Source organism: Astatotilapia calliptera, chromosome 3 (genome assembly GCF_964374335.1).
Source record: "Astatotilapia calliptera chromosome 3, fAstCal68.1, whole genome shotgun sequence".
Classification (NCBI taxonomy): domain Eukaryota; kingdom Metazoa; phylum Chordata; class Actinopteri; order Cichliformes; family Cichlidae; genus Astatotilapia; species Astatotilapia calliptera.
This window is the reverse complement of record NC_137424.1, coordinates 9,177,451-9,201,229: the sequence shown is the minus strand read 5'-3', so window position 1 is coordinate 9,201,229 and position 23,779 is coordinate 9,177,451. Positions and strand designations below refer to the sequence as shown.

General features: G+C 40.7%; 1 long non-coding RNA gene across 1 annotated transcript; it reads right to left on the bottom strand.

Moving 5' to 3' along the window:
* Window positions 1-221: 221 nt before the first annotated feature.
* Window positions 222-6,937, bottom strand: LOC145424724 (uncharacterized). The gene is made up of 2 exons (XR_013905714.1): window positions 5,510-6,937; window positions 222-822 (listed from the first exon to the last, which is right to left on the bottom strand). It is a non-coding gene; the product is annotated as an uncharacterized LOC145424724 (long non-coding RNA).
* Window positions 6,938-23,779: the final 16,842 nt, after the last annotated feature.

Sequence of the window (23,779 nt, the reverse complement as noted above, 5' to 3'; positions counted from 1 at the left end):
TCAGTGTTGTCCTGATGGAGTAACAGCAGCCAGTATGATCCAGGCTTTAGCTGCTGGGTCTCTGTGTGACCTCTCAGACTGTTTAACAGATCAGACACAAAGAGAATCAGAGCAGCTCTGTTCTTTAAAGACAAACATGAACCCACTCAGGTCACACTTTCCCCACAGATATGAGCATCACTGTCCTCAAACAGCAAATGACCAAGTCGAACATTTGGATCTTTTCTCTTTCATTGTTTTCTTTTTAATGAATCTTTGTAACAATCTGAGGATGTTTCAGGTCATATTTATCCAGGAAACACAAACATGTAAAGGAGTCATCACAGCTCTCTGACCTCGTTGCTCCAGGTTCACCACTGAAGCCTGGAATGCTACCTTTGGACCAGTCACTCCTCACAGACGGACAGCTGGACCCTGCAGACTGTGACCTCTGACCTCTGCAGACACAAACATGATTGAAGCAGCTGTGATCACACAGACTGCAGATAATGCAGCTGTTTCCTGTCAGTAACATCCTCTTAGATTAGAGTTCAGCTTTTTACAGGAAAACTGGACAAAACTGATTTTTGTTACAAACTCATTTTCATTTCCTCTCAGGTCACAAACACAGTCAGACAATCAACCAGAGTCAACACTGATTATAATGTCAGTGCAGAATTATTTCTGTTACTCAGTGAGTTCAGCTCTCTGACCTCGTTGCTCCAGGTTCACCACTCAAGGCTGGATTATGACCTTTGGACCGGTCACTCCTCACAGACGGACAGCTGGACCCTGCAGACTCTGCTCTGTCCTCCTCTTCCTCCATCATCATCTTCAGTCAGTCTGAGAGGTAAACCACAAACACTCAGTGAGTTCACATTAACAGGAGGAACTGAGTTACAGTCGCTGACCTCTGACCTGTCATGTGACCATGAAACCAGGTCAATATGTCTGTAGGTTCAGTCATCCAGGTCATGTGATCTAAGGAGCTTGGAGAGAAAAGAGACGTCTTTAAGTTTCTGGAAGACGTTTCATCTGAGAAGCTTCTTCAGCTGTGATCTGGATGACGCTCACCAATGATCATGTGATGAGTCACATGATCAATAGTGGGTCAACAATATAACAACAATATAAACACTTATTTCAAGGAGGAAACTGAGAGCCTTTGCACCAGGAGCACCAACATCAGCTCCAGCAATGATCCACTGATGTGTTTTTATTCCATGTATGAATGTTGTTATTGACAGAGATGACGTTTGTGTGTCCGTGATGCAGTGACTGTTGTTGTTACCTGTACAGGCTGGTTAGACTCTATGAAACAGATCATACAGATCTCTGCATGTTAGAAGAGACTATTAAAGGTCATGAATGAGACAAAGGCAGGGAGGCGTCCTTTACAGCTAAACAGCAGAGTGAGAGAACAGCCAGCACCTCTACATTTATCACATTATACAGCACATGTATGATACTGACAGGGATGAGAAGAATTTAGTGATTCTGATCCCATCATTGATATTACTTATTGATTCTCAGTAGCTCTGCTCTGACAGTCACCACCATCACTGAGCAGCATATCAAAGACATTTGTGCACATTAACTGCATGTTGTGGCTCAAATGTTTGTGCATGTTGGAGGCATTTCCTCTTTGTTGTGATCAGTGTTGCTCATTACTCAAAACAGTCATTATTACACATATTACACAGAACACTTTGATTAAAAGTAATGGAGTACGTTACTTCATTACTCCTCATAACATTACTTTGATGTTACTGTGTGAAATGAACAAATGAGCATGTAACAACATAAAGCTGAGGTACAGCCCCACACACCAACACAGATCCTGATGAGGTCACGTGATGTTTCTCTGAGTGTTTATGAACACAAATCAAAGATGAAACAGCACAAAGACACTTCAAAGTGATTCTACTGTAGAAACATGAACAGGTAGAAACCTGCAGCCTGACTGCTCATCACTTTGTTACCTGTTCAAGTTCAGCAGCAGCAGCTCACTTTATCACGGTGCTGGTCTGGGGTCAGTGTTTACTCAGCTTTAACTAGTGATGTGACGTTCTGTATCGAGGCTTCGAAGTGTGTGTCGAGTAATGGAGGGGGCGTTTCCGCGAAGCGCGTATCGAGGCTTGCTTCATTTATGGGAGGAGCTGAAAATGATGACGTCCGAAGCCTCGCTGCCCGGCTGTACCACGTGACTGGTTCAGGAAGCGGTTCGAACTTTGCCGCGAGCTATGACAGCGATATAAACCCCTCAGACAAAATGTGGGCGTTTGATGGAGAGTTGCGGTTAGTGAGAGTTAGAGACAGTTTAGAAAAAAAAAATCGCCTACGACCTGCCACAGTGGAGAAACTGTTTCTTTTTAATAAAAACCAATGATGTGTCCCCTAAACACTAATCACTGTCCTTGCCTCAATGTTACAAAAGCACAACCACTGTCCACACCTCACCTCACAGTATATGATCATTTCCATTTTAGGCATTTCCAAATAATCATGTTCCATACTGCCAGTATAAATATACACAGTACACTGCATCACTACAATATACATGTTTTACACACTCCTTTTGTTGTTGACATTTACAGGCTGTGTGCAAAAAGGCCACACTCTTCAAATTCATCAGCTGCTCTGCTATCAGTCCACTAGGTGGAGCCTGAAGCACACACGATGCATTCACTGACACACACTGAGTCACTGTGACTGGAAGCTTCAGTCAGTCCAACACGTGTGAACATTTTAAACCTTTCAGTTGATGGACTACTTTTAATTAACTGCTTTAGCCCACTTACAATGAAAATTTAAAAAAATCTTGTTCATGACGTGTGTAGTATGTTAACACTATTGGAAGGAAGAAAAAAAACTTGAACTCCAATTTTGAAAACACAACTTTCTTTTTTTTTTATAAAGCTCTGACTTGTATTATGAGTCTGTGGTCTGGGAGAGAGTCTGTAACTCTGTCTGCAACATACAGTAAATAATGACCAATGTTGGTGATAGAGGATTTTTATTATGCAATATGATCAAGTATAATCAAATGTGCTTTATATTCAAATGCAATATAATCAAGTGTGTTTTATTTTCTAGTGTTCATATATTTTCACGTAACTGAGTCTATTTGTTAACACAAACGCAATGTATTCTTTTTTAGTATCTGTGATGTCAGATAAGCATGATAAACTTCTGTATTCTTTACCCCAGTCTGAAAGGTCAGACAGGTTGAGATAATGCCTGAACTCTCCTCCTGTAACTGAAAAGAGGAAGTACTATGTAATCAGTTTCTTACCCTATAAATAAAGGAACAAGACATGCATTCTGTGTGTGTGATTTTGCTGAGAGGCACACACCCATGCGCATGTCTTAAAACTCTCTGATTTGGTCTGCAAGTGTCTTATTTTCTCTTACTTGTGAAAATAAATGTCAAAACCCCTGACAGTTGGGCAGTTAATTATATAGTTACTTCTTCAAAAAAGTAACTGAGTTATGCAAACAAAGTTTTTTGCAGCTGTTTACCTAAAAATGCAGCCAAGGTGTTTTTTTAAAATAAACATTTCAAACTATTTACAGAACAATCAGCTGTTCTGCATCAAATCTGATGCCACACAAATTATTTGTGCCGCTCCAAAAAATAATTCCTGTCCTCTATGAGATGAAGGAGAACAACAGCCTGATACCTGCAGGCCTGACAGCAGCAGATGTGTCACTGCTGTAACACCTGTAACACTCAGCAGTCGCCTCATTGTTCTGACACACACAACAACACTATTGACTACACTACACACTAACTACACACTAACTACACAAGATTTGCTCTAAACGCCTCAAATCTCTCACATCTCAAACACGCCGTCACTCCGTTTCTTAACAACTAAATGCCATGTTTTGATTGGTTTACTTTAATTTCAATTCAGGTTAGAATTCTTTTTGTGTGCGCAACACAGATTTTCTCTGCGCAGAGACCGTGCCAACAGTGCGCAATTCAGAATCAGAATCAGAATCAGAAAGGGGTTTATTGCCAAATGTTGAGCAGGTTTACAACATTAGGAAATTGCTGCGGTGCTTCAGTGCAAACAAACTGTCATAAATTGCGCTTAAATAGACATGAAAAAAATAAAAGCAGGAATAAGAATTAAAAGTGCTACGTAGAAAGATATGTGCATGAGATATACATGAGATATATACATGAGAATAAGAATTAAGAGTGCTGCGTAGAAAGATATATACATGAGTGCAGGTGGTGATCAGTGCCAAACATGAAATGATGCAGTGACACAGCGTAGGGTCCTGTGTTTGTGGCGGGGACAGTCATACGGTTATTGTTCATGTGTCCAACAGCAGAGGGGAAGAAACTGTTCTTATGGCGAGAGGTTCTGGTGCGAATGGACCGGAGCCTCCTGCCTGAGGGGAGCAGGTCAAACAGACTGTGTCCAGGGTGAGAAGGGTCAGCTGAGATCCGAGCTGCACGCCCCAGTGTCCTGGAGGTGTACAGGTCCTGCAGAGATGGGAGTCTGCAGCCAATCACCTTCTCAGCAGAGCGCACAACACGCTGCAGTCTCTGTTTGTCCCTGATAGTGGCTCCAGCGTACCACACGGTGATGGAGGAGGTGAGGATGGACTCGATGATTGCAGTGTAGAACTGCATCATCGTCCGTGTTGGCAGGTTGAATTGCGCACGTGCGCAGCTTAGAGGGAACATTGCTCACAAGGTGACTACCAATAAAAATGAGTGTGCTTCACTGTCAGAGCTACGGTGATTCAACCAGTAGGTCGAATGACTTGATAATAAAAATGTTTATTTGATGCTTTGCATTGAGGCGCATTGTTGAATTTGCAGGGACACAATAACCACAGATCAGTTGTTCAAACCACTACAGTAGGGAGCCATGTTATGAATAATAATAATACTAATAATAATGTTAATTTAAGTAATTGTTTTTGACTGAACATCACATATAATGTAACAAGCAGTAAATTCAGGTTAAGTGCATTATCAGCATTTGGAGGAGCTCCTTATCCTTCTCTTTACTGCTCACCTCTTACAAAGTGTTCACACAGTTTGCTAGCCTCTGTCAGCCTGCTAGCTATGCTAACAAGTCTACTACACACACTTGACTCGGTCACATGACAGACAGCAGAGATAGCTGCTCTGCTAGCTAAGCTAACTCATGTTAAAGGTCAAAGAAATGAGGCGATGCTGCTGGGAGTTACGTCACAGACTAGCAGAATTTAGTTATTCAGCATAATATTTAATCCTTATTATCTCCTCCTCTCACCTCTGTTTACATCTGAAAACAAGAAAATTTAGCCAACAGTTTATTAGCTTTGGTGAAATTATAAACAGGCATCAGCGCGGTCACCTATACTGTGCTTTAATGCTGGAGCAGCAGGAACACCAGTTAATCTAAAATCTCCTTTTCTCTCTGAAACAAAGTGACAGCAGGCTGAGTCAAAGACAGAAACCTTATTTAAACACCAAATATTCACTTCCTGATCCAGGATTCAAAGAGGACGTTGAACTTACTCAGCTTCTTCTTCCAATGAACGTCTTCACTCTGCAGCTCTCTGCTGTCTGGACCAGGTCTGTGTAGAAACAGAGAAAATCCTCTGCTTCTTCTCCGTCAGCAGTCGTCTGTGTCTGCAGGCTGCGTCACATTAAACACTTCACACCAGCAAAGACTCTGAAGCTCACAGGTCAAAGGTCAGCTGCTGCACCTTTTGTGATATTAATTTGATCAATAATTAACCTGCAGCAGGTTTCTGCTCCAACTCCAACACACAGAAAACAACCCTGAGAACGAATCAGATGGTGTGTGGGTGTGTCTGCAGGCTTCAATAGATGAGCATTAAACACTCAGCAAAGAGGCTGAAGCTCACAGGTCAAAGGTCAGCTGCCACACTGTATATAACAATTCACTTTTGAACAGTAGATAGCCTGTAGGCGTCTCTGCAGTGATAAACAGTTTACACATTAAACACTGAACCATAAAAGAAGCTTAAGCTGCAGCTCACAGGTCAAAGCTCAGCTGCTGCACCCAGTTATGAGTTTAAATAAATCATTAATCATGATCTTTTCCCTCTCAGCACTTTCACTTGGCCTTGGAGTGTTTTGACGGAGCTACACTGTATGTTTCAAATGTTGTAAATAAATTGGGAGTTAGGGCTGGGCAATATGGCCTAAAATCCATATCGCGGTATAATTTGAAGCATGTGCGGTAACAATATATATCGCGATATATTCTTTTCTTCTGTATAACATATTTTCCACACTATAAGGACTTACAATCCTTTAATTTTCTCAAAAATCAAGAGTGTGTCTTATGTATGAATTCTGGTTGTGCTTACTGACCTCGAACCGATTTGGGCGTGCAGAAATCTGTTAAAAAATGTTTTAGTAGAACTTTGGTAAGCTACGAAGCCGCATTGCTTGATGGATTGTCAGAGCATTACGGCTGCCGTGGTGAGGAGCTTCGCGGAGTAATCTGGGTCTAAAACTCTGTCCGCTTCAGGTCCCAAAGTCAAACGAACACTAAGAGTTAAAAACGGTCTAAATTCTTTCATCTTTAATAAAATCATCAGCGTTGCTGCTTTACCAGGTGTAACAATTAAGTTTAACATCCATGAAAACAGAATTTATTAAATTTAACGGAGTTAGAAGTTAACAGGAAGTTAGCTCGCTAGTTTCCACCTAAACATTTCATAGCATGTTCTGACTGAGATTTTTGAAACTAATTCAAACAGCTCTGCTATCACTTCCAGCATAAATGAAGACAGAAAACTAAACAGCAGTGGCGTTTGCAGGGTTACTGAAGTTGGACTACCTGGTATATAATGTTGTGCTACATGATTGCTAGCGACACAGCTATGTTAGCATAACATTAGCACAGTGAAGCTGGAGGATGAACCCCAACTTTTTTTCCACTCGATAAAAGTTAACGTGAGGGATTCTGGTGGTCAGGGACAAATGCAATCACATAGCAGGATGCTGTACACGGGCCAAACTTCAGTCAGGAGAACAACTGAAATCATCCATCCACAATACGAGGTTAGTTATGATTTGTCTCGGAACTGAGGACGCCATCATCTACCTGCTCAATCGTGTCTACACCCATCTGGACCAGCCGGCGAGCACTGTGAGGGTCATGTTTTTTGACTTTTCCAGTGCTTTCAACACCATCAGGCCGACCCTCCTGGGTGATAAGTTAGCAGCGATGCAGGTGGATGCTTCTCTGGTGTCCTGGATTGTTGATTACCTGACAGGAAGACCACAATATGTACGTCTCCCACAGTGTGTGTCTGACAAGGTGATCAGCAACACAGGGGCACCACAGGGGACTGTCCTCTCCCCCTTCCTCTTCACCCTCTACACCACAGACTTCAGCCACTGCACAGAGACCTGCTATCTTCAGAAGTTTTCTGATGACTCTGCGGTGGTTGGATGCATCAGCAGGGATGATGAGACAGAGTACCGGGCTGTGGTCGACTCCTTTGTCACGTGGTGTGAGCAGAATCATCTGCAGCTCAACGTGGCAAAGACCAAGGAACTGATCGTGGACTTCAGGAAGACCAGGAAACACTTGACCCCTGTTTCAATCCAGGGGGTCAGTGTTGACATTGTGGAGGACTATAAATACCTTGGAGTACACATTGACAATAAACTGGACTGGGCTAAAAACACCACAGCACTTTACAGGAAGGGCCAGAGTCGTCTCTATTTTTTGAGGTGACTGAGGTCCTTCAACATCTGCCAGAAAATGCTGAGGATTTTCTATGAGTCTGTTGTGGCCAGTGCGATCCTCTATGCTGTTGCATGCTGGGGGAGCAGGCAGAGGGTCGCAGATGCCAACAGACTTAATAAACTAATCCGTAAGGCCAGCAATGTTGTGGGGATGGAGCTGGACTCCCTCAAGGTGGTGTCAGAGAGGCGGATGCTGTCCAAGATAAAGACAATGTTGGATAACACCTCCGACCCACTCCATGACATGCTGGTCAGTAACAGGAGCACGTTCAGTGAGAGACTGAGGTTACCGAAAAGCACCACTGAACGACACAGTAAATCATTCCTGCCTGCCTGTCTGTCTTGTCTTAATGTTGGTTTAAAATGGAGCACTGTAACAAAAAATAATTTCCCCCAGGGATCAATAAAGTATTCTGATTCTGATTCTGATTAATATACTGCAACAACATGGGAATAGAGCAGCTGCGAGAGAATTCAACATTAATGAATCAATGTTACGGAAGTGGAGGAAGTGCAGTTTTTGGCTTTCCCCGTATTTCAAAAGTGCTTTATCTCTTTGTTATGACTGTCGCCCGCCATAATTTGAAGAGGATAATGGTTGGTCGTGTCCAAATTCATGGGCTGCATCCTCCTGAGGCCGCATTTGTAGACCGATTACGTCACAGCGACGTGCCGAAGGCTGTCCAAATTCGTAGACTCCTCCGAATGCAGCCGACAAATGCGTCCTCCTTTTCCCCGAATTTGAAGGATGGGTCGGGTGTGTCCTTCGTGGCCTACCATATCCCAGAATTCATAGCGCGGCCCAGCCAAACTCCAGTTTCCAACAATGGCGGCCGCTACTAAGTTTTAAAATTACTCATACTAATCTTTCTGTGTCACAAAATAAACTTTTAACATATTTTCATGCGAGAAAGTAGCTGTGTAAACATCAAATATCTGCTCGGTTTATCAAGGTATCGCATATTTGCAAAAGTGCTTCGACGTTTTCGGAGACGTCTGCTACCCAGCTAGCCGGGAGCTCGAGGGTTACTGATGCGGCCGAGAACGGCACAACTCCCGGCACATCATTTTCAGATCACCGCGGACTATCGCTGCTCGATTTAAACGTAATGTATAAGTCACTTAGACAACCTAAAAATTTTATTGTTGGGCTTTTTTTCAGTGTTTTGTTTCTTCGTGAGTAAATCGGTTTGGCTAAGATTAAAGTTATTAGATTAGATTAGATAAAATAAAACTTTATTAATCCCCCGGGTGGGTTCCTCCTTGGTTTTTACACAGCTGACTAAACGTGAAACAGAAAACTGATTAAACAGAAGTATGAGACAGTCGAGAATTTACGCCAGTGTCCTGTTATATTTTAGATAGCAAGGAGCAGACGGCTGAGTTTATTAAACTCCACCGAGACAGCGGTGATGCTAATCTGAAGGCTAGACCGTCCAATTTCACGGCCGTTTACTTCCGGCCTACTCGACCTTCTGAGGACCCGGCCCACGTAGACCGCGAAGGCTGGGTCCTCAGGAGGATGCAGCCCATGAATTTGGACACGACCAGCGTAGCCGCTGCGATGCTTTAGACCAAAAAAGGCACAGCTTGATGACATCATCAACATGCGCTATCGCGATAGAGCGATATATATATATATATATATATTAGGGGTGCAACGATATTCGTATCGATATTGAACCGTTCGATACAGTGCTTTCGGTTCGGTACGCATATGTATCGAACAATACAATTTTTTTCAATTTTTTTTTTTTTTTTTTTGTGTCCCGTTTGGATCTATAGCCATCAGAATTGTTGTCTTGAGGCCAAGAAAGATGCCAAGAGGATTTATTTTAAGTGGATCATCATATTGGTCCATTTGATTGACCTTTATTATAATTATGAATTTATTTTATTTTCAGTTGCAAACGGGACAGACATGACTGTGGGATAGGACAGGGGGAAAGAATGAAAGAAAGAGGGGGAGAGAAAGAAAGAAAACCAAAGGGGAGAAAAAAAAAAGAACAATACAAAATTTGTAATTTATTTTATCAACTTTCCTTCTGACGATGCTGTCTGTGTTGAGCACTCAGTGAATCTGCATTTGACTACTCCGCCTAGGCTCGAGAGTGCAGCCTAGGCGGAGTAGTCGAACGCAGATTCACTGAGCACTCAACACAGACAGCATGGTCAGAAGGAAGAGCGCAGGGCAAGCTAGCGAGACAGAAGTGGACCTCCCCACCCTCATTCAGATCTGGCGTTTGGAATTATTTTGGTTTTCATGTGACGTATGACCCTGAAGGTAAGCGAGTCATGGACTAAAGTAAAACAGTATGTTGGATGTGCCATGCAATGTTCAATTACATGGGTGGGAGCTAGTGTGTTAGCGCAGTTAGCTCGTTAACGTGTTGGCCGTCTAGCCCCTCTGTATAGGGTAGCTCGTTAACGGAGATTTGCCGTGTTGTGGCGTTAAGGTTATTTCAACGAGATTAACCTGAAAGCACTAGTGGGAACACAACGAATATGACTGCACATTTACACCGACATCATCCTAGTGCAAAGACAAAAACAACAAGCATGCATGCTACAAACTTTAGCCGAGTCATTTAGACAGCTGTTAGCACATGATTCTCCTTATGGAGACCTGATATGTTTAATATGCTGCTGAGAATATAGCCCAGAAGAAGCGGATAGTATAGCTTTTATTTTGGAAAGAGACATTTCTCTGTAATAAACTCTCTTTTCCAAAGATGAGTGATTCCTCAATCAGATACAGGGCTCGCAATATCGCTAGCCCGATGTCCCGGGGCTATCTCTGCCCTGCCTGTCGGGCTATTGTAGGAAGGAAAAATATATGTCAATGCTTTTGCATTCTTTCAGAAATGTAGCTGGGTAATTTTGTCATTGGGTGAGCCACTGTCAATATGTGACATATTGAAATCGTGTTTGAATTTGCGCTTGTTTTTTTGCTTTCACTTTGCAATCGCGCGAACTGTGTATAGAGAGCGACAGCACTGATCTGTGAGTGATGATAATTTGTGCACCAATTCCTCTGACATCGTCTTATTAATTGTTAGCTTACTATGCAAACATGACAAGTGAAATCTCCCGCAGCTTAAACATGTGAGAGGTTGATCGCGCAGAGAATCGCTGAGCTTATGTGAGTGCGCGTGTAAAAGCAGCAGGATATAGATTTTAGTTCTGCTGAGCCAAATAAGACAGGTCAGGGTGAAGAAGTGACAGCCAAAGAAAAGCTTACCACAAAACGGAGAAGTTATGACAAATCAGACTATAAGGCAAAAAGAAAGTGCAGCTTTATGGTTTCATGGACAGAAGAATTTCTGTGGCTGCAATATGACGAGCTAAAAAACAACACGCACAAGGGTTAGGGTTAAATTTAAAAACTGTACTTTTGTGTTAAAATATATATTTATAATTTTAATAAATGACAAATTAAAAAGGCATGAACATTTTTTTTGTATCGAAAAAATATCGAACCGTGACACCAAAGTATCGAACCGAACCGTGAATTTTGAGTATCGTTGCACCCCTAATATATATATATTTATTTTTTTTATTTTTATTTTTTTTATTAGTAATATAAACATACAAACAAAATGCACCATATATTACAGATTCAGAGAATAGACCTTTCTTACATATTAGGAACTTTCATGCATAGTGAAAATAAAATACAAAGATGGGGTCACATAATTCAACAAATTATTAACTCACTAAATCAAAATCTTCTATAAAGGAAATAAAAGAAGCAGCCTTTTTCTTCTTAACTAAAGTCAAAGATTTAACCAACAGGTTTAAGTCGTTTTTCCAGTAAGCTAGTGTTGGTTTAGTCTTAAAAAAACGACATTTATGTATAAAATGCTTGCACAAGATTAATAACACATTAACACCATAATTAGCTTTCTTTTCTTTCAAAAACACTCCAAACATTATCATATTTAGGGTAAATGGGGTAATTTGAATCCCCTTGGAATAAAGCCAGGTATGAAAATCCAACCAAAATATTTGTATAAAATTGCACAAAAAGAATAGATGATCCAAATCCTCCTCTTCTGTTTCACAAAATGCACAATTACCTGTTTCTATTTTGAATCTATCACTAAGGAGTCTATTTGTCGGGTAAATTTTATTCAAGATTTTAAATTGGACTTCTTTCCCTTTAGGGGGGATAGGGAAGGTGATATAATCAGTTCTTATTTTTTCAATTTCTTCCCTTTGGAAATCTTTTAATATGTAATTACGTCTAAGTAAATTTGGAGAATAAAGACTCCTTAATGAAGATCTAAGAAACTTATTGTTGTATTTAACATCACAAAATCGAATACCATCTATATATAATTGCCTTAACTTGGGGGAGATGTCAGAATATATTATATCATTTACAACTATGTTTTTAAGTGACAATGGAATGGATTTTATAACCCGATTAAATTTACTTTTAGAACATTGGATATTAAACTTCTGGCAAAAATCTTGATGTCCTAGAACATGTCCTTCCTCATCTACAAAATGGGCAATTGCCCAAACACCTTTTGATAACCAATCTTGAATAAAAATAGATTTTCTGTTTATCAGCATATATCTATTGTTCCAAATTGGGCTATTATGTGGAGTGAAATTATGTTTAAATAACATTTTCCAATAAAGAAGGACCTGTTTATGGAATTCAGAGAGTTTAGCAGGTAGCTTAGTAATTTCAAAGTCACACTTTAGGAGAAAGTCGATACCCCCCAGTGTGTTGAAGACCTTATTTGGTATAAAAAACCAAATGGAGTGTGGATTATTTAGGAAGGATTTTAACCATTTAAGTTTCAAAACACCATTCATTACATCAAAATCAATTGCGTTTCCACCGCCTTCAATGTATGGTTTAACCAAATCATCTTTAGATATATAATGGCACTTATTCCTCCAAATAAAATTAAAATTCAAGCCATTAATTGTCTTAATAACTTTATTCGATATTGATAAAGAGTAAGCTGGATATATAAATCTAGATAAACTATCCATTTTGGTTAATAATATTCTTCCAAAAATTGTGATGTCTCTCTGTAACCATTTATTTAAGATTGTCTTACATTTGTCAACATTATCTAAAATATTTACTTTTTCTAAGACTTTGTGATCTTTTGAAATTGTGATGCCCAAATATTTTACCTCCTTCTTCACCTTTATATCGTACAGTGATTGTGAATTACACTCTTTTAATGCCAATAATTCACATTTATTTAAATTTAACTTTAAGCCTGAAGCTTTTGAGAATGTAGCGATTATTTGTTTTACCAGGGGGATCTGATGTTCGTTTTTTAAGAAAAGAGTAGTGTCATCTGCAAGTTGACTAATTATTAAAAGATTATCCATAATCTCAATTCCAACAACGCTGCTGTTTTTAATTAGAATTGCGAGCATCTCCACAACCATTATGAACAACAACGGAGAGCTTCCACACCCTTGCCTAATTCCTCTTTTAACGCTAAACCTTTTACCAGTGCCATAGCCTAATGACACAGAGCTATTTATATCATTATACAGTATATCTACACTGAACAAAAATATAAACGCAACACTTTTGTTACTGCTCCCATTCCCCATGGGTTGGACGTAGAGACCTAAAATTCATTCCAGATACACAATATAACCATCCCTCCCAAACAGTGGTCACAAATCAGTCCAAATGTGTGGTAGTGGGCACATCTGCTATATTGAGATAATCCATCCCACCTCACAGGTGTGCCACATCAGGATGCTGATCTGACATCATGAGTAGTGCACAGGTGTACCTCAGACTGCCCACAACAAAAGGCCACCCTGGAATGTGCAGTTTTTTGCGCTATTGGGGGTCTGGGGACCCAGAACCGGTCAGTATCTGGTGTGACCACCATTTGCCTCATGCAGTGCAACACATCGTCGCATGGAGTCTATCAGATTGTCAATTGTGGCCTGTGGAATGTTGGTCCACTCCACTTCAATGGCTGTGCGAGGTTGTTGGATATTCGTGGGAACTGGTACACGCTGTCGTATACGCCGGTCAAGCACATCCCGAACATGCTCAGTGGGTGACATGTCTGGTGAGTATGCTGGCCATGCAAGAACTGGGACATTCTCAGCTGCCATCTGCCCTGAACAATGTGAACCATGATTCATCCGTGAAGCGCACACCTCTCCAACGTGCCAGACGCCATCGAATGTGAGCATTTGCCCACACAAGTCTGTTACGGTAACGAGCTGGAGTCAGGTCAAGACCCCGATGAGGACGACGGGCATGCAGTTGAGCGTCCCTGAGACGGTTTCTGACAGTTTGTGCAGAAATTGTTTGGTTGTGCAAACCAATTGTTCCAGCAGCTGTCTGGGTGGCTGGTCTCAGACGATCTTGGAGGTGAACCTGCTGGATGTGGAGGTCCTGGGCTGGTGTGGTTACACGAGGTCTGCGGTTGTGAGGCTGGTTGGATGTGCTGCCATATTCTCTGAAACGCCTGTGGAGACGGCTTATGGTTGAGAAATGAACATTCAATGCACGGGCGACAGATCTGGTTGACATTCCTGCTGTCAGCATGCCAGTTGCACGCTCCCTCATTGCTTGTGGCATCTGTGGCATTTTGCTGTGAGACAAAACTGCACATTCCAGGGTGGCCTTTTGTTGTGGGCAGTCTGAGGTACACCTGTGCACTACTCATGATGTCAGATCAGCATCCTGATGTGGCACACCTGTGAGGTGGGATGGATTATCTCAATATAGCAGATGTGCCCACTACCACACATTTGGACTGATTTGTGACCACTGTTTGGGAGGGATGGTTATATTGTGTATCTGGAATGAATTTTAGGTCTCTACGTCCATCCCATGGGGAATGGGAGCAAAAACAAAAGTGTTGCGTTTATATTTTTGTTCAGTGTATTATCTTCCTAAATTTATCCCCAAATCCAAATCGAGTTAGTGTTTCTAAAATAAAAGGATGTTCTACTGAATCGAAAGCTTTATAAAAGTCCAAGAAAAGAATAAAACTGTCATCACTAATTAGATCATTGTAGTCCAGTAAGTCTAAAACCAATCTGATATTATTATGAATGTTCCTGTCTTTCAAAAACCCTGATTGTGTCTCACTAATTATACTTGAAACCCCTTGTTTGAGCCTTGTTGCAACTGAGCTAGAGAAAATTTTATAATCTGTATTTAATAAAGTTATGGGCCTTAAGTTATCCAATTGTCGTTTATCTTTGTTTGGTTTAGGAATTAATGTAATTAATCCTTGTTTCATGCTAGACATCAATTCTCCCTTTTCAATACTGGCCAGTATAGCTTTGAATAAAATTTCCCGTAAGTCTTCCCAAAAAAATTGGAAGAAATTAACTGTAAGCCCATCTGGACCAGTGGATTTATTAAGTGCCATTTTCTTAACAGATGCATCTAACTCTTCAATTCTGAAGTCAGATTCACATAATTCCTTAAATGATTCATCAATTTTAGGGATCAGATTATCTATTTGATCAAAAAAGACATCACAATCTGCTTGGGAAAACTGTGAGGAGTATAAATTGGAATAGAATGTATAAGTTTCATTCTCCAAAATTTTAGGGTCGTCACATTCAATGCCATCAATTAACAGAGAAGATATAAAATTTCTTTTCTGTCTGCTCTTTTCTAAATTAAAAAAATATGAAGAATTTCTTTCCCCCTCCTCAATCCACTTGGCCCGTGAACGCACAAAAGCTCCTTCTGCTTTATTTAGGTAGAGCTGATCTAATTTAGTTTGCAACTCCATAAGTTTACTCCTTTCTTGGGTATTTAGATCATCTTTACTACAGCAATAAGTAATTTCTTGGAATAATTTACATTCATATTCTCTTTGCTTTTGACTTATGGTTTTACTGAATTGAATACTAAATTCTCTAATTTTGAATTTAATGAATTCCCATTTACTGGTATAGCCTACAATTAGATGATCAGCCATAATATCTTTTATAATTTTTCTGACTATGTCGCAGTAGTCTTCATTTTGTAAAAGTTTGGCATTGAACTTCCAATAAGTTCTTTTATTTGATTGTCTAATTTCCGATTCTAAGCACAGTTCAATAAAGCAATGATCAGATAGAGGTGCATTTGACATCACAACTTTTACAGTGTGCCTAAGAATGATGTCACTTCCTAGCCAATAGTCTATTCTAGATTTACAAGCCCCATTTGGTTTAAACCAAGAAAAGCTCTTAAATCCTGGATTTCTTACTCTCCAAATATCTGTCAAGTTGTTATTTATCAAAAAATCTATAATTAGGTTATTTTTTTGTGGTCTACCTGTCCTTGAGGGCCATCTATCAGTCCATTCATCAGGAGTCATGTTCCAATCACCACCCATTAAAATGTATTCTGTAGGGTATCGATCTTTAAGTTCAAAAATATTTGAAGTTATATCTTCTAACATAATTTTATTCTGACTTTCATTATTATATCCATAAACGTTGACTAAAATGAAAAACAAACTTTCAACTCTCATTACAGCAATCAACCAATGACCATTCAAGTCAGTCCGTTGTAGTACAAGATCCCCAGGAAAGTTATTGAATAAAATTGCTACACCCCCCGACCTCGTTGAGCCATGGCTAAACAGGATTTTGCTACCCCATTGGTTTGACCAAAAAGATACATCACTATCAGATGAATGAGTCTCTTGTAGAAAAATACAGTTTGATTTTTTACTTTTGCAGTACAAAAATAAGGCTTTTCTTTTAACAGATTCTCTTAAACCCCTAACATTTAAAGAACCAAAACAAATGTTAACATTCAACATGAACTATAGACAGAATATCACTCACCACGTGAGAAAAAGAAGGAAAAAAAGTACTAAATGCTGAGCTCCTTAGACCGCGAACAAGTTTCCACTATTTCAGTTTTTGTCATTTTTAGTTCTCCTGTCTTTCCTCAACTTTGCGTCCATCAATGAAGGCATGTGGACCACGAAAGTAGGCTCGTTTACCCACACGTCTTGCTTCCTCCACCAGAGGCCATAGGCGCTGTCGATCTTGTATGTCCTCCTGCGGCAACATCTCTGCGAAACTGATGCCTTCTTGCTTGCAGGTTGAAGAGTCTTTGGTGCGCCTCCACAACTCTTCTTTAATTCGCCTCTGTGTGAATAGAATAATGATGTTTCTGTTTCTGCCATCAACTCGTTTCCCTAAACGGTGGACAATATCAACGGCCTCTTCTAAGTTCAAGTCAGGGGCAATCTTCTGAAGCGTTTGCAAAACCTTCACTCTAATGTTTTCATCTTTGTCTTCCTTCATCCCTTTCAGTTTTAGGCACCACCTCATTCGGTAGCGCTCCTGTTCTCTCACTCTTCTTTTCAAGTCTTCATTGTCTTTAAGCAGCTGTTCATTCGCATTTGCCAGTTTAACAACTTTCAGTTTGCAATCAACTATCTCTGCAGCATTAAACTCTACAGCCTTAGCCAAGCTGGCAACCATAGCTGCACTTTGTCTGTTTTGTTCCTTGATATCCTCCAGTTGTGCTTCAAATTTTTTGTCAAGTCCCATAATGGCTTCAAAAATAGTTTTATTGGAGATATCGTCTTCCTTCTCTGAAGATTTTGTTCTTTTCTCCTCTGGCGGTTGTTTTGAAGGAGTTGGCGGCGCCGAGTCTGCTCCCCGTTCTCGCTTGTTTAAGCCCACGTTGGCAGCTTCAGTGTTAGCATAGCCATGGTCACTGACTTTAGCATGCGACGACGTCTTAACATTGGGGTTTGACGGCACAAATTGCAGCTTTGCATTCTTAATAACCTTTTGGGCATCCATAGTTATAATTCGAGTGGAAAGAGAATGAAGTTACTTAGTAAATTTTGCGGTCTTTCGGAGCTCCTGAAAAAAACACGACTGTTCAAGCCGCCATCTTGGTGCCTCCCGATAGAGCGATATAGTCAGAGGCCCTTTCTCAATTCTAAGTACGCAAGTATGTACTCGCGTTCTCGGCGAGACCGGATTTGCCGAGACCGCACGGGAGCACGGACTTGCCGGAAACGGGAGCACGGACTCGCAATTTGTACAATTGGAACACCGGCATACTTGATGATGTCACAGGTCCAGAGTTTTTACTGCCGTCCCCTCTTAATTTAACTGTGAGTAATATGTTATGAAGCTTAACTTTAATCACAGCCAAACCGGTTTACTCAGGAACAAATAAAACACTGAAATAAGCCAAACATTAACATTTAGAAGTGATCTAAGTGACTTATATATCATGTTTAACCTCAGTGGTGAAATCTCTATTAATAAAAATAGTGTACATGTACATACGTGTACATACCTTAATAAAAGGGGTGAAAACGATGTGCTGGGAGTCCGCTGTTCTCGCCGGCTCTAATGATCCTTGACCTCGCTGTCTGCTATGGAGCGGGTCACAGACGTCTCCGAAAACGTCGGAGCGCGTTTGGAAATATATGATATCTTGATAAATCGAGCAGATATTTGAAGTTTACACAGCTACATTCTCGCTTGAAATAACTTAAATGTTTATTTTGTGACCCAGAAAGAGTAATATTTAAAAGTTTTCAGCCCTGCTCGTCCGCCATTGCCGCGTTTGAGTTTTGGACGAAATGCATTCTGGGATATTTAGCTGTACCAAGTCCACACAACTCACCACCGATGCATGCTCGATAAAACAGGCGGAGCGAGAACTCGGCTTGATGCGTACTTCGAATTGGAACAGTACTTGGTCTCCGACTGATGACGTATCACGAGTAGACGAGAACGCAAGTACGCACATTGAGAAAGGGCCAAAATCTCTATGTTATCTCCTGAGAACAAATAATATGATGTGGGTGTGTCTGCAGGCTTCAGCACTGTGAGCATTAAACACAATAAAAGACTCACAAGTTCCTGCTCAAAGGTCAGCTGCCTTTAGATCAATCATTAACCTGCAGCAGGTTGTGGCCTGATGTGTTTGTAAGAGTTTCACTTTCAGGAGGAGAAGATTTAAACGAGTCACACAAATGTGAACTACAATGTCTGTGACACACAATTTAGTGCAAACTGCATGAAATCTGACCTGAAGAAATCCAGTCTTCTGCCTGTTGTGGTTGTGACAGCTGCTCGTAGGAGAGTTTGTTTGTAGGAGGTGGAGATGTTCTCAGATCAAGTGCGTAATCGTCTCTTTGTGTAGACGCTAAAAGCTGTGAGCCAAAACTCTCTGCTCTGAAACTCTTCACTCAGTCCTCACGCTGAGAGTTTAGAGGCTGAACTTCTTGTTCCTCCATAACACTTTTCATGAAACAGCAGAAATGAGCTTGTGTTTCTCAGCAGTGCGCACACAGAGAACCGATCCTCTCTGCTCAGTCTGAACAAATCAAAGTGAAACGTCAGTGAAAACACAGCTGCTGATCAAACTGTGTCAGATTAATGCCTCAATGTTTCACTGTGAGGTTAAAAAATACATAAAAATGATTTAAAGAAGTAGGAGGCAGATTTTCACAATAAGAGCACTTTGTTTTTAATTCAGTTAATGTCAAACTGTCATCAACACCTCTGTGTTGTCTCCGAGCAGATTCAGGCATTACTCAAATAATAAAGGCTTTTTTTCACTATTATACTTTTCATTAGTCTCCAGGTTGATGATTATAAACAGAATTATTAAAGTTTTTATCATTTCAGGCTGAAAATCAACATGAATTTGGTTCTAATCAAAGAAGCTCCTTTAATGTGTGTCATTAAAATCCTCACACAGGCTTAAAAAGGCGACATTAACATTAAAATAAATGAAAGAAGCTTCAGCTGAGAGCTTCATGCAGTCATCATCAGCAGCTCATAGCAGTCACAGCTCTTTATTACGCAGCTTTGCAGGAATTAAAGTGGCTGAAGTGTCAGAGTTTGTGTGAGAAGCTGCTTCATGGACAGCTGTACACACGTCTTTATTATTTCTTCATAAATCAAACACACAGGTTTGTCTGCAGATGATTTAAAGTGTGTCGTTGTGCAGTTAAAGCTGTTTGTGTGACGCCCTGACCTCCTGTGAATGAAACAGCCAATCAGATCCATCAGAGAGAGAGCAGGAAGTGTTGTGTGTTTGTGACAGAACAAGGAAACAGTGATGATGATGAACATAAAGGTCCTCTGATGTTTCCTGTTACAGTAACGCTTGTTCATCTGTTGCTCTCCTACACTTTCCTATAAATAAAGGAGAAAAAGTCAGTTTAGTTTCATTTCCTAGAGCTCAGAGTTACACTTCACATTCCTGCTGTCACATCAAAAAGCTTCACTTTGGTCCAACATCTACATGTTAACATGAAACACAGACAGACTCAGAGCATCTGGAACATCTGCACTTTGACCCAAACTGTTATAGCAGGATATTTTCTGCATATTTCTTATGTTGGACCTGTTTGAACTGTAAACGACCTGTAATCATCTGTAAATGGTGTGAGACACACTGAGACCACCTACAGGGCAGCTGGGGAACAGCAGGGATCTGAAATCATATGAGACGTTAGTGAGTGAGAAGAACAAACGGACTTAAGATGGCTCGAAGTGATCAAAGTTGATCTAAAACAGAAGATAAATCCACTGATTCTTTGTAAAGTTCATCTGCTGCTCACATGAATCCATGAAAGATTTATTTCACTGAATGTTTCTTCAAAGCTCATTTCAACCTGTTGAAGTCATGAATGAAAGTGCAGACTGAGAGTGGATCACATGATGTTTGAGGTGTGTCATGTGACATGTTCAGTATTGTCACACATGTCTAGATTGTCCCTGATATCATAACTGCTCAAACACTGATGATTATATTTGAAGAATTATTCCTGATGGCAGCAAAGTTTGAATGGAGCTCTCTGTCTGTGCTGATTTGTCGCCCTCTGGAGGTCAAAGCACAAACCTACAGGGCAGCTGGGGAACAGCAGGGATCTGAAATCATACGAGATGTTAGTGAGAAGTTAGAACAAACGGACTTAAGATGGCTCGAAGTGATCAAAGTTGATCTAAAACAGAAGATAAATCCAAAGCAGCATCAGATGAATGTTACCATTTCCAGTTACGGTGCCCTTCATCTAATATGGAAATGTGTTGTTGTTTTTTTAGCCGTGTTGTTGTTCTTCCTATTGTGTTTAGGCCAGAGATGCTCTTCAAACAGCTGACAGACATGACCACATTACAAGAACATGGTGTGAGTCCGATTTGATATTCCAGTCAACGCTGAGAGACCTTAACCAGGAAGTCAGAGGTCAGCTGATGCTGCGAGCAGGAAGTGAACCAAGGGAAAGGTCCACTCTACTCAATCTCAAAGAAAATATGCTGGTATTTGTTGATGTTGATGGTACAATAAAAATATATAATATAATAAATAATAAAATATCATGTGATGATGAGATGTGTTGTTGGTGTTTGTATTTTCTGTAAATGTCTTTTTTAATGTAAATGCTTTGTTCCAGACGGACAGGGAATCAGTTGCTGTACGATGACATCATCTTGATGTTGACGAGGAGGGCGAGAAAAACTAGTTTTGTCCTGCAGATGGCGATCTTGCACCGTGTTCAGAGAGCCGACACTTTGATGGTGCTGCTCTACTCAGCTTACTTTAGCCTGGGTTGGACTCTATATGAGCAGCTTCCACTCTGGTTTCACTCTTAAACACACTTGTTTGATTTCACTTGTAAAAGCTGAAGAATAAATATTTTATTACAAAATTATTTGTTGATGCATTTTTTTAGGGTCAAATATCTTGTTTGATTTGAGGAATGAACTGTTAGGGTGGAAAAAGTGAATCAGGTTAAAATAGTGGTGCTTTATATCAGTGAAGATGTATAATGTAATTTAAAATGTTGATGATGGGTTGTAGTGGGCTTGTACTTACAAAACTGCCTCATTTTATTGGAACGATCCACAGTTGCATCCATTCACGGATGACATCTGACATCATTTGACATCTGGTCTGAACACGTTTGTACACAAGATGCCTCAGTTCTGGATGTTCCCACAGACTCCTCTGTGCACCTAAAGAAAAGGTCAAAGGTCAGCAGCACATGTAGTTGGGACAATTCTTCAGTCGCACAAACTACACAATCATTTTCCTCCAATGACGACTTTTCACTTGCAGAAATGGTCCTGTGTGATTTCCAGGCTGTGATATAAAAACTAGTTCCTAATGGCAGCGACTCACTCAGTAAACATGTGTTTCCTTCACCAACCTCACACACAGATCCAATAAGATCAGGAAGTGGGCAGTATAGTACAATATGTGTTATTCTGTGCTGCACTGCCCAAACTAAAGATCTGCTGAAGTGTTGGAAATGATCCAGATGTTTATTTTGGACGATACAGCAGAAGATCAGACATGAAAGTGGAGATAACACAGAAGACCTGCAGCAAAGGTCAGAGGTCAGACTGGGCCCTGGATTCAACAATGAGCCAATGATCATCAAGCAGTGACTAAAGCAGAGCCCTGACCTTCTGACATTCATCACACAGTCAGAACAAATGTCCGCTGATGACTTCATCTCATGAAACGACTGATAGATGTCAGTTCATTGATCAGCTGAGCTGCTGATCTTCATCGTCACAGAAACATTCAGCTTGTTTCAATCAGTAAATAACTCCCACTACTCCCAGTTTGAACTGTTCCCACTCAAAATGCTGTGAGAACAATGATCATTGTAGGACTTCACAAACATCACGTGTTGTTTTCCACATGTAAGATCAGCAAACACACAGAAACTTCCTGTTGCCACACACGGCCTCTAAAATCTCTTCCACGCTTTCTGTCTGAAGTCCACTCTCTGTGTCGGATCCACAGGAAACAACAAGATCTTATTAACATGGTTTTCAATGTGTCTCCTTCCAAAAAGTCCAACCAATGAACAAATGTGTGTATTTGTGGAGGCCGAACAAAAGCATGACACATTTCTCTGTTTCTATAAACTGGAGTCAAACACAAACATGAAGAGTTTCACTGACAGACTCCAAAATGCCCCCACAGTGGATCAAAGGGAAATCCTACAGTGTGGCCAGAGACTCTTAATGGCTCCAACATCAACACATCCACAATGTTGGATCCAGTTCTGCCTCACAGAGTTACTAAGACACACCCTCTGCCAGCATCACAACAGCTCCACCTGCTTCACCTGCCTCCTCAGCATCTGTACACCTGAAGAGAAAAGAAAGGCTCCAACAGCTCAAATCTACAAAGGATTCATGAAGTTTCATCCAACAATAACATGTTTGCCTTCCACACTTCTGTTATTCATGATCACAAACACAAAGAACTTGTGCAGCCCTGATATCAGCCCTAATATATGAGTGTGTTTGCCCAAAGACTGAAACAGCATCAACATGACAGCTGTAAGAAATCTTCTCTCAGCCTTGTTTGGCAGAAGATCCCTGCAACAAAGATTGTAGCTGAAAGATGACGTGTGTAAAGTTTGCTCTGTGGGAGGGTCGAGGCTGTTTTTAGACCTTTGATAGTTTCCAATCCAGTTCTGACAGACAGGAATAAAAACAACATCATTAAGATCAGATCATGGAGCTGTTTGCTGCCTTGTTTCTATCTTCACATTACAAGACTTTACTACAATAAAGATGCTGACATGTATCTGTAGCAACAACATCATTGAATCTAGAACAACTGGAGCCAAACCAGTGGCTCTGCTGGGATCACTGGTGAGCCAACACTTCCTTGTTGATGCAGATTTCAGGGCTTCCTTTTGCTCCTCCGTTATAACTGTTCTCTCTTCTCAACACATGATGACACAAAGGAATCAGCAGTGACAAAGATGATGCTGAAGAGAAGCACACACTTCACACATATAACAGACCAGTGCAGTTACACACACCTCTGCTCGACATCAGGCCTCAAACAAAGACACAAAACACTAACTTGACTCTAAACAGAAGAAACGAGCAGCTGTTTCTGTTCTGTGCTTATTTATATTTGACACACATGCTTCTCTTTGTGCAAACACACATCGCACTATAAGGGTAACCTCGCACACAATGATTGGACTGCACAGTGATGATGCTGGGAGATCCTATACGCAGCAACACAGAAACACTGAGAACTTTAAACAATGATGGAAAGTG